General features: G+C 36.6%; 1 long non-coding RNA gene across 2 annotated transcripts; it reads right to left on the bottom strand.

The window, feature by feature from the left end:
• Positions 1-872: 872 nt before the first annotated feature.
• Positions 873-10,536, bottom strand: LOC309687954. Of its 2 annotated transcripts, none has more exons than XR_014270925.1 (4): positions 10,375-10,536; positions 2,589-2,737; positions 1,718-1,882; positions 873-1,640 (listed from the first exon to the last, which is right to left on the bottom strand). It is a non-coding gene; the product is annotated as an uncharacterized lncRNA (long non-coding RNA). The 2 variants fall into 2 exon arrangements; XR_014270926.1 differs by lacking the exon at positions 10,375-10,536 and adding an exon at positions 2,860-2,881.
• Between the last annotated feature and the right edge of the window lie 410 nt (positions 10,537-10,946).

The raw sequence follows: 10,946 nt of genomic DNA, 5'->3' as shown, positions 1-10,946 counted from the left end.
ACAATCTCCAACCTCCTCTGAACCTTCCTCCAAAACATTGAGCATTTTGAGATGCACATTACTGCTAATGCATTCATCTAGAATCATTAACAAAATGATAGGTGTATAAGCTTTAAACAAGTACAAAGTGCAGCATTACAAAGTTACATTATAACTAAGCATTTGACATATATATATCTTGTTTCATAAAACAATGAAATACAAACAATCAAGTTTTCCTTTACAAAAATATTGAACAGTTGCTTTCAAGTCTTTAACAAAAAAGTGAAAAATCATAAAATATAAAAACGTAAATTTAACAATTAAAATAAATTCATTAATACATTATTGTCAGTTTTCTAACCCTTCGCGTGCACGCATGCGCGCACACACACACATCCTCCAACCACACACACCCATATTTTGCTCCATTGCGGGTTATTTCACACCTGAAATATTTTGTAAACAATTAAGCAAATACAAGTAATCTGCAATAAATCACAGGTAGTCAGAAAATAAACTAACTCTGTTACGCTACGTCCGCACCTACACGGGTATTTTTGAAAACGCAGCTGTTTCGTCCACACGTAAACAGCATTTGGAATCACAGAAAAAAAGATTTTTTAAAACTCCTTTTTTTTTGCGTTTATGAGGTGGATGAGGTGTCGTCACGCAACATCAAAGGTATGTGCCTTTTTTCATGTCACGCTGTGCGCCACGTTATTGTTTACATGAGATGAATTGCAGAACGGCAGATAGAGACAAAATACTGTTAATCTGACTATCTTCAGGTTTTACAAGCTTACATACGCAAGCAGTTAAGGTCCCTCCATTTACAAAGGCAGAGGCGTCACGATGTGATTATTTTACGTGTAGTTGTTTTTTTTTCCTGTGTAATAATATTCAACATCGCTATCAATACATTTTTCAAAAAATGCCTCTCTGTGCAAAATAGGTTTAAAAACATAAACAGCTGTGGGATACTGTTTGTCTGTGATTTGAACCGGGGGAACAAATCGTGGCAGGATCAGCCGGATGTTATTTGTATCCCACTGTAACGTTACTGTATAAAGTATAGTATAGTATGTATATCTCCAAAATGTCAGGAGTAGTTAGTCATTACAAGAAGTGTTTGTGAACTACAAATCACAGATGTGGGATACTGTTTGTCCGTGATTTAAACAGGTTCTTCCTTCCTTTAAAGTACGTACGTACATACATACACGCACACAGATAACACAACAATGAATACATGTATTGTTTAATTAAGAAAACATCAGAAAGTGATAAAACACATTAGAAATAGCAATAGCTTCCTAACAGACCAATAAATCAACACATTTTCATCAGCAGATGTTTGCATGTTCAGTAAAAATATTTCAACAAGTTTATGATTAAAATGATCAATGAACTTCAGCCTTACACTATGTAATGTACGTTTCATGTTGTACTCATGGTCCTTTGTTAGTCCAGTTTAGGACAATGTCTCTGACGTATGTTTCATATCAGATATATGTCATATCAAAACAAGCCCACACCTGCAGTTGTTTCAGTTTTTCACTGGTGCTCCCTGTCAGCTGGTCAACCTCATCCATATCAGCCAACCAAATGACAAGTTCCTCCCTTTGTGCTTCAAATCCCTCCCACTCTGAGACAAGGAGCTGAAAGAGAGAGAGAAGAGTCAATTATAAAGAAGAGAGAAAAGTGAAACCCTCCTCAGAAGGTCTGACTCGCATACCTGCAGTTGACCTGTGATGGACTCCAGTTTGGCGTTCACGTCATCCCTCGTCGATGCCAACAGCCGAGTCTGCAGGGTGCCCTGGAAGAGCTGAGTTAATGTTCGACTCCTCCTGGTCAGGCTCTCCAGCTGGATGAGCCGAGGTCTCCCCTCTCACCGCTGCCTCTGAACACAGAAACACAAATTGCATCTGAAGCAGGAGGTGCAGATTTTTTTTTGCTATTCTTTTCCAAATCCAGGCTAGATCACGTGGAGGTATTTGGAAAACTTTTTTGGCCAGCGGACGACTGTTGTCTTGCAGAAAGTCAAATCAAACATATGCGATACACAATCAATTCACAAGAACACATAAAAAACAAGTCCAGTTCTTGCCTGATTTCAACTGAATTCTGCATCAAAACAGGGTAAAACAAGTGTTTGCAGCAAATATGAGCACAAAGCCTCAATTTGTACAAGCCTGCTATTACAGTTCTCCTCTATGCAGACGACTTTCCTGTTTTCAAGGCACAACTTGGTCTGCTGTACGAATCTCATGGATACACACTAAATGAAACAATAGTGTGCATGACTCCAGATTCTGATCCCTCATCCTAATATGGTCCCAACATAGCAACAGCAATAAAGCAAATGTTGAGGCTTCAAAATACAAAGTCCATAAACCAATGGCTGACATGGGTTTTATCATAAGGGTGATAAATATACAGATTTCAGTCTGTCTTAGAGATTTGATGTTCATTTACCTGCAGATGCACTATACGTGCCTGTTCCATGGTTTTCCACAACATTTTGCACATCACTATTTAATACAGGAAGTAGGTGAACTAAAACAAGTCATCTTTCTTTGTGAGAGGACCATATTAATGAAACAAACCTCAATGACATGATAGGGATCCCTAAAGATGCTCCTGCTGCTTCTCTTCCTCCTCATCCTAAGCTTCCTTCTCCTTGTCCTCAACTTCCATCCAATTGTAATTCAACCTAATTGTGTTTCTCCCCCTCCTCTTCCTCATTTTGTTGGAGCTGTGAACACAATTAATGTGAATCTGGATTAATTTGTGCAAACAAGAAAAATCTACAGCTTTTTGGTCAGACGTGCTCTTGTGATTTAAGCCGGGTAGAGTAGATTTATGTGTTGATGCTACCTGCTTCAACTCTGGCTGCTGAGTGATATTTACACCCTGGCTGGATTACAAACTTTAACCATGTGCTGAACTTTGGCCCAGCGTTGATACCTCTTGTTAGTATAACGGCCTCTTCTTAGCTTGTATGTATGATGTATGATGGTGGATAAATGAAATATACAAAAAAATTAACTATATTACAAAAGAACATCTATCTTGGAAACATCAAATGACCGGAGCATAACTTGTCAACTAGTCCGAAACTAAGTTATGCAGGAACAGTCAAAGACACACCTTCTCATGTCACATTTATTCATTTCTATATAATTAGATAAGACAATAAAGAGTTATCTAATCTAATTATTCATTCAACACACTTATGCATAGCTGTATTTTATACAGCTCATACAGAATTCAAAGTGCAGGTTCATGTGAGTATTTAATGTACGGCTCAGATCTACAGAATTTCAGAGTTTCTAGAGCAGACACAGAGCTCACGCCACAACAGGCTTCAGGCGCCATATTAGACTTGTGTCAAGCCAGCCTCCAATTCGAGACTTGCAGTCAAGCCAGCCTCCAGTTTGTTTTACGTTCCCTGTGTATTCAAAGTATTACGGGAATGGATGTGGAAACCGGATTTCAAAATAAAAGCCAACTTCGAGTGAATTAACAGATATGTTAAGAACATAATAACATATAATTTAGGCTTTTTTTTTTTTTACAAACTCTAATGTTAGATCTATATGACACAGCCTTGTACCCTAATTGTGCCCTGTCACTATCAAGGCCATCTTATTTTGGATTTCAAAGTAAAAGCCCTGTGAATCTTCATTTTTGAACTACTCTTTCAATGACTTAATAATGCTCTTAAAAGCAAAAGTCGTATTTCCAAATACTATTTGAACTTTATATCAACACTTTCCAACCACAGTCTTTTTACAGTGATACCATATCAATATCAAGTCAGTCTGATTTTGCCTTTCATAGTAATGGCCCTTTGAAATTGTCCATAATTGACTTAATCTTCTAACAATTCAAAATGCTCTAAAATGAAAAATTCTTGTTTCCACAGGGTAATTCCACCTTAGATCAACAGTATACAGCCCCACAGTGATACCATATCAATATCAAGTCATTCTGATTATGCCTTCCAAAATAAAAGCCTTTTTAAATTGTCCATAATTGACCTAACTTTCAGTGATTTCAAAATGTTTTAAAATGGAAATTTCCTGTTTCCACAGGGTAATTCCACTCCAGATCAACAGTATACAACCTCACGATGTTACCATATCAATATCAAGACATTCTGATATTGCTTTAAAAAATAAAAGCATTTTCAAACTGCCCATATCTGACTTGATCCTGGAACAATTTCAAAATGCTCTAAAATGGCACATTCCTGTTTCCACAGGTTAATTCCACTTTAGATCAACAGTATACAGCCCCACAGTGATACCATATCAATATCAAGTCATTCTGATTTTGCTCTCAAAAATAAAAGCCTTTTCAAATTGTCCATAATTGACCTAACTTTCAGTGATTTCAAAATGCTCTAAAATGGAAATTTCCTGTTTCCACAGGGTAATTCCACCTTAGATCAACAGTATACAACCTCACGATGTTACCATATCAATATCAAGTCATTCTGATTATGCCTTCCAAAATAAAAGACTTTTCAAATTGCCAAGATACGACCTACTCTTTTAAAGATTTCAAAATGCTCTAAAAGTGAAAATTGCTGTTTCCACAGGATAATTTCACTTTAGGTCAACAGTATACAACCTGACGATGTTACCACATCAATATCAAGTCATTCTGATTTTGCTTTCAAAAATAAAAGCCTTTTCAAATTGTCCACAATTGACCTAACTTTCAGTGATTTCAGAATGCTCTAAAAAGGAAATTTCGTGTTTCCACAGGATAATTCCACTCCAGATCAACAGTATACAACCTCACGATGTTACCATGTCAATTTCAAGTCAGTCTGATTTTGCTTTTCAAAATAAAAGCTTTTTCAATTTGCCCATATATGACTTACTCTTGGAGCGAATTCAAAATGCTCTAAGATGGAAAATTGCTGTTTCCACAGCATAATTCCACTTTAGATCAATAGTATCCAACCCCACAGTGATACCATATCAATATCAAATCAGTCTGATGTTGCCTTCCAAAATAAAAGACTTTTCAAATTGCCGATATACGACCTACTCTTTTAAAGAATTCAGAACGCTCTAAAAATGAAACTTGCTCTTTCCACAGGATGAATCCATGTTAGATCAAAAGTGTACATCCACACCATGGTACTACTTCAATTTCAAGTCATTCTGATTTTGCCTTCCAAAATAATGGCCTGTTGAAAATGCCAATAACTTACCTAACTTTCAGTGATTTCGGAATGCTCTAAAAAGGAAATTTTCTGTTTCCACAGAATAATTTCACTTTAAATCAACAGTATACAACCCCACAGAGATACGATGTTAAGATCAAGTCACTCTGATTTTGCCTTCCAAAATAAAAGTATTTTCAAATTGCCCGTAGACGACCTACTCGTTTAACGATTTCAAAATGCTCTTAAATTGAAAGATGCTGTTTCCACAGGATAATTCCACTTTAGATCAACAGTATCCAACCCGACAGTAAAACCATGTAAATTTCATGTTGGTCTGATTTCGCCTTTCAAATTAATGGCCCGTCGAATTTGTCCATATGTGATATACTCTTTCAATTATTTCAGAATGTTTTAAAAATGAAAATTGCTGTTTCAACACATATTGGGTTTTCATTTTGAAAAGCAAAATCAGACTCAATTGATTATGACAGAATTGAATCATAAAGATGATGTAAAAGGAAGCCGAAATTGCCACTAGGTTGTAATTGATAGTACGTTTATATTTTAAGTCTGTGGAAAGATGTCATTCTAAATAAAGAAATTACAAAACAGCTTGCAAACCAACCATGACATCTTTCCACAGACTTATTCGACGGGCCATTAATTTGAAAGGCGAAATCAGACCAACATGAAATTTACATGGTTTTACTGTCGGGCTGGATACTGTTGATCTAAAGTGGAATTATCCTGTGGAAACAGCATCTTTCAATTTAAGAGCATTTTGAAATCGTTAAACGAGTAGGTCGTCTACGGGCAATTTGAAAATACTTTTATTTTGGAAGGCAAAATCAGAGTGACTTGATCTTAACATCGTATCTCTGTGGGGTTGTATACTGTTGATTTAAAGTGAAATTATTCTGTGGAAACAGAAAATTTCCTTTTTAGAGCATTCCGAAATCACTGAAAGTTAGGTAAGTTATTGGCATTTTCAACAGGCCATTATTTTGGAAGGCAAAATCAGAATGACTTGAAATTGAAGTAGTACCATGGTGTGGATGTACACTTTTGATCTAACATGGATTCATCCTGTGGAAAGAGCAAGTTTCATTTTTAGAGCGTTCTGAATTCTTTAAAAGAGTAGGTCGTATATCGGCAATTTGAAAAGTCTTTTATTTTGGAAGGCAACATCAGACTGATTTGATATTGATATGGTATCACTGTGGGGTTGGATACTATTGATCTAAAGTGGAATTATGCTGTGGAAACAGCAATTTTCCATCTTAGAGCATTTTGAATTCGCTCCAAGAGTAAGTCATATATGGGCAAATTGAAAAAGGCTTTTATTTTGAAAAGCAAAATCAGACTGACTTGAAATTGACATGGTAACATCGTGAGGTTGTATACTGTTGATCTAAAGTGGAATTACCCTGTGGAAACTGAAATCTTCCTTTTTAGAGCATTCTGAAATCACTGAAAGTTAGGTAAATTATGGGCATTTTCAACAGGCCATTATTTTGGAAGGCATAATCAGAATTACTTGAAATTGATATGGTAACATCGTGAGGTTGTATACTGTTGACCTAAAGTGAAATTATCCTGTGGAAACAGCAATTTTCACTTTTAGAGCATTTTGAAATCTTTAAAAGAGTAGGTCGTATCTTGGCAATTTGAAAAGTCTTTTATTTTGGAAGGCATAATCGGAATGACTTGATATTAATATGGTATCACTGTGGGGCTGTATACTGTTGATCTGGAGTGGAATTATCCTGTGGAAACACGAAATTTCCATTTTAGAGCATTTTGAAATCACTGAAAGTTAGGTCAATTGTGGACAATTTGAAAAGGCTTTTACTTTGGAAGGCAAAATCAGAATGACTTGATATTAATATGGTATCACTGTGGGGCTGTATACTGTTGATCTAAAGTGGATTTACCCTGTGGAAACAGGAATTTTCCATTTTAGAGCATTTTGAAATTGTTCCAGGATCAAGTCAGATATGGGCATTTTGAAAATGCTTTTATTTTTGAAAGCAAAATCAGAATGACTTGATATTGATGTGGTAACATCGTGAGGTTGTATACTGTTGACCTAAAGTGAAATTATCCTGTGGAAACAGCAATTTTCACTTTTAGAGCATTTTGAAATCTTTAAAAGAGTAGGTCGTATCTTGGCAATTTGAAAAGTATTTTATTTTGGAAGGCATAATCAGAATGACTTGATATTAATATGGTATCACTGTGGGGCTGTATACTGTTGATCTAAAGTGGAATTACCCTGTGGAAACAGGAAATTTCCATTTTAGAGCATTTTGAAATTGTTCCAGGATCAAGTCAGATATGGGCAGTTTGAAAATGCTTTTATTTTTGAAAGCAAAATCAGAATGACTTGATATTGATATGGTAACATCGTGAGGTTGTATACTGTTGAACTAAAGTGAAATTATCCTGTGGAAACAGCAAAATTCTGTTTAAGAACATTTTGAAATCGTCAAAAAAGTAGGCCGTATATGCTCAATTTGAAAGGGCATTTATTTTGGAAGGCATAATCAGAATGACTTGATATTGATATGGTATCACTGTGGGGCTGTATACTGTTGATCTAAGGTGGAATTACCCTGTGGAAACAGGAAATTTCCATTTTAGAGCATTTTGAATCGTTAGAAGATTAAGTCAATTATGGACAATTTCAAAGGGCCATTACTATGAAAGGCAAAATCAGACTGACTTGATATTGATATGGTATCACTGTAAAAAGACTGTGGTTGGAAAGTGTTGATATAAAGTTCAAATAGTATTTGGAAATACGACTTTTGCTTTTAAGAGCATTATTAAGTCATTGAAAGAGTAGTTCAAAAATGAAGATTCACAGGGCTTTTACTTTGAAATCCAAAATAAGATGGCCTTGATAGTGACAGGGCACAATTAGGGTACAAGGCTGTGTCATATAGATCTAACATTAGAGTTTGTAAAAAAAAAAAAAGCCTAAATTATATGTTATTATGTTCTTAACATATCTGTTAATTCACTCGAAGTTGGCTTTTATTTTGAAATCCCAGGGCTCTCAAAATTTCAAAATCCCTGGTAGCCCTTCGGGCAGGGACTCTTCAGTTTTTGGTAGCCCAAAATAAATGTAAGTAGTCCGAATAAAAAAAGAGAGCAATTTTTTGATTGATGTTTTGTTTCCTGTTTTGTTTCCTTTACAATATTATACATTAAAGTATAATATTGTATAAAAATTACAATCATCAACTCAAATACTTGGTTCTAATTGAACAGAAATTTCTATGAACTTGTAAGAACTGTGTAGAACATGAATCAGTCTGTGTCAGATCCTGAATTTAAAATTTCCACTGAAGTCACGGGTAAGAGACAAGTGGAACCAAGATCTAGGCCATTTGCTTTTTGAAGTTTGCAAAGACTGCTAAATTTTGCCAGTGGTAGTTCACTCTTTGCAACATAGTACGCTGTTATAAACAGATTTTTCAGGTTTATTTTTAGTATGTTATTTGCAATTGGTGTTTGTTCTGGGAAAGATATTGCAGACTGAGCAATAATGCATTTCTTGCATTTCTCATGGCTTCTAATGGGGGCCTTTTTTAAAATGACTGGTCCCAGTAACAAAGGCGCTTGTCGACTCAGAAATCGAGAGAAAACCAACAACACACCCGGCAGAACATTATGTTATTTACACTGGTGCACATAAGTGGTCCGCAGGTGCGCATTCGCTGTCAAAATAAAAGACGTGCACCAGATAAGAAGTTGCAACGCGCGTTTGCGTCCATATAAAAAGCACTGTTTTTGTCCGCTAGAGTGGGATTTTCACGGCACATTCCGCACCACATCTCTGTGCGTTCATCATTTGTTTGAAGCCAGATCACCTCCTGCAACCACTTTTCCGAGAATACGCGCTTCTTTTGTGGTTCGGACTCCTTCTGACATTTCTTTGGAGGTGGAGGAACACCAAAGTAATTGCTTAAAGGAGCTTCTTCGACATCTTTAAGAGTTTTAAACAAATGTCTGTCCTCCTCCAGAAAATCTTATGTATGCAAACACGTGTTGCAACTTCATATCTTGTGCGCGTTTTTTTTTTCTTTTTTCTTTTTTTTTTTCTTTGACAGCGAATGCGCACCTGCGGACCACTTATGTGCAGCCCTGGTTATTTAGCTCGTCATATTGCAGCCACAGAGATTCTTTTGTCCATGAAACCATAAAGCTGCACTTTCTTTTTGCCTTATAGTCTGATTTGTCATAACTTTTCCGTTTTGTGGTAAGCTTTTCTTTGGCTGTCACTTCTTCACCCTGACCTGTCTTATTTGGCTCAGCAGAACTAAAATATATATCCTGCTGCTTTTACACACACACACACATAACCGTCAGCGATTCTCTGCGCGATCAACCTCTCATATGTTTAAGCTTGCTGCAGGAAATTTCACTTGTCATGTTTGCATAGTAAGCTAACGATTGATAAGACGATGTCAGAGGAATTGGTGCGCAAATTATCATCACTCAGTGATGTCGCTCTCTATACATAGTTCACACGATTGCAAAGTGAAAGCAAAAAACAAGCGCAAATTCAAACGCGATTTCAATATGTCACATATTGACGGTGGCTCACCGATGCCAATGACATAATTACCCAGCTACATTTCTGAAAGAATGCAAAAGCATTGACATATATTTTTCCTTCCTACAATAGCCCGACGGGCAGGGCAGAGATAGATTTTGGTAGCCCGACTGGAAAAATCGCTAGCCCCGGGACGTCGGGCTAGCGATTTTGCGAGCCCTGAATCCGGTTTCCACATCCATTCCCGTAATACTTTGAATACACAGGGAACGTAAAACAAACTGGAGGCTGGCTTGACTGCAAGTCTCGAATTGGAGGCTGGCTTGACACCAGTCATATTAGTGACTTTAACAATGTATACAATTTTAATTTCGGTCTAGCTGACATTAGGTTATGTACGCAGCACGCAATTGAACCACATATTTTAGAAACCAAAGGTTCAAATTAGCTGGGAGCCCCTTCACTTAATTATAACAGTGGTTTTATTAGGAAAACAGTTTCTGTATACCAGATACTAAATTGCGCTGACGTCAACGGCTAACGTATCTAGCTAATCGCTACTGTTAGCACAGCATTAACAGCAAGCCACAATGACAAGTAACAAAAACAAAACTGTGATAAGGTTTTAATGAAAATGTTTTACCTTTTCCAACAGTCCCAGAATTCGGAGCTTCAAAGTCCAGCAGGTACTGAAGACTGTTATCCGTTTCGCTGTCACCGTCCGTGAGAAAGAGTTTTTTTCCCCGAAAGGTCAAGGCCCGCTGCTTGCGGACTCTGTCTGCGCATGCGCATCCCAATGACTGACCCCTCCGTCCGCTCCCGGGAGGTTATAGTATGACGTGTTCTGACGTCACTCTCTCTCTCCCTGTCATTTATTTGGCTCGAAACACATATTAACAAATTGCTCAGTGATAAACAACTACTCAGATTATTTACCTAAGCAGTGTGCTTTGTCAAAACGAAGTGTGTGTTCATTACACTGACATTCTGTTCTGCAATTGTTATTTACTTGTATTTTATAATTTGACTTTACATACTGCTGGGTGGTTTGTAAAGTTTACAATAACTAGTATTATCATTATGCTATATTTTCAAAAATACATAATAATCTCAAAAGTAATGCCTTGGAGTAGAAAATAGTAATGCTTTATTAAAATTTAAAACTAATGTACAGTATTTGAATGTGTGTATTGTGTCTACTGTTTGTTAACTCAC

This window comes from Aulonocara stuartgranti (assembly GCF_965226115.1).
Source record: "Aulonocara stuartgranti genome assembly, chromosome: 14".
Taxonomy (NCBI): domain Eukaryota; kingdom Metazoa; phylum Chordata; class Actinopteri; order Cichliformes; family Cichlidae; genus Aulonocara; species Aulonocara stuartgranti.
Note: the sequence above shows the minus strand (reverse complement) of the source record. Positions and strands in the feature narration are given on the sequence as shown.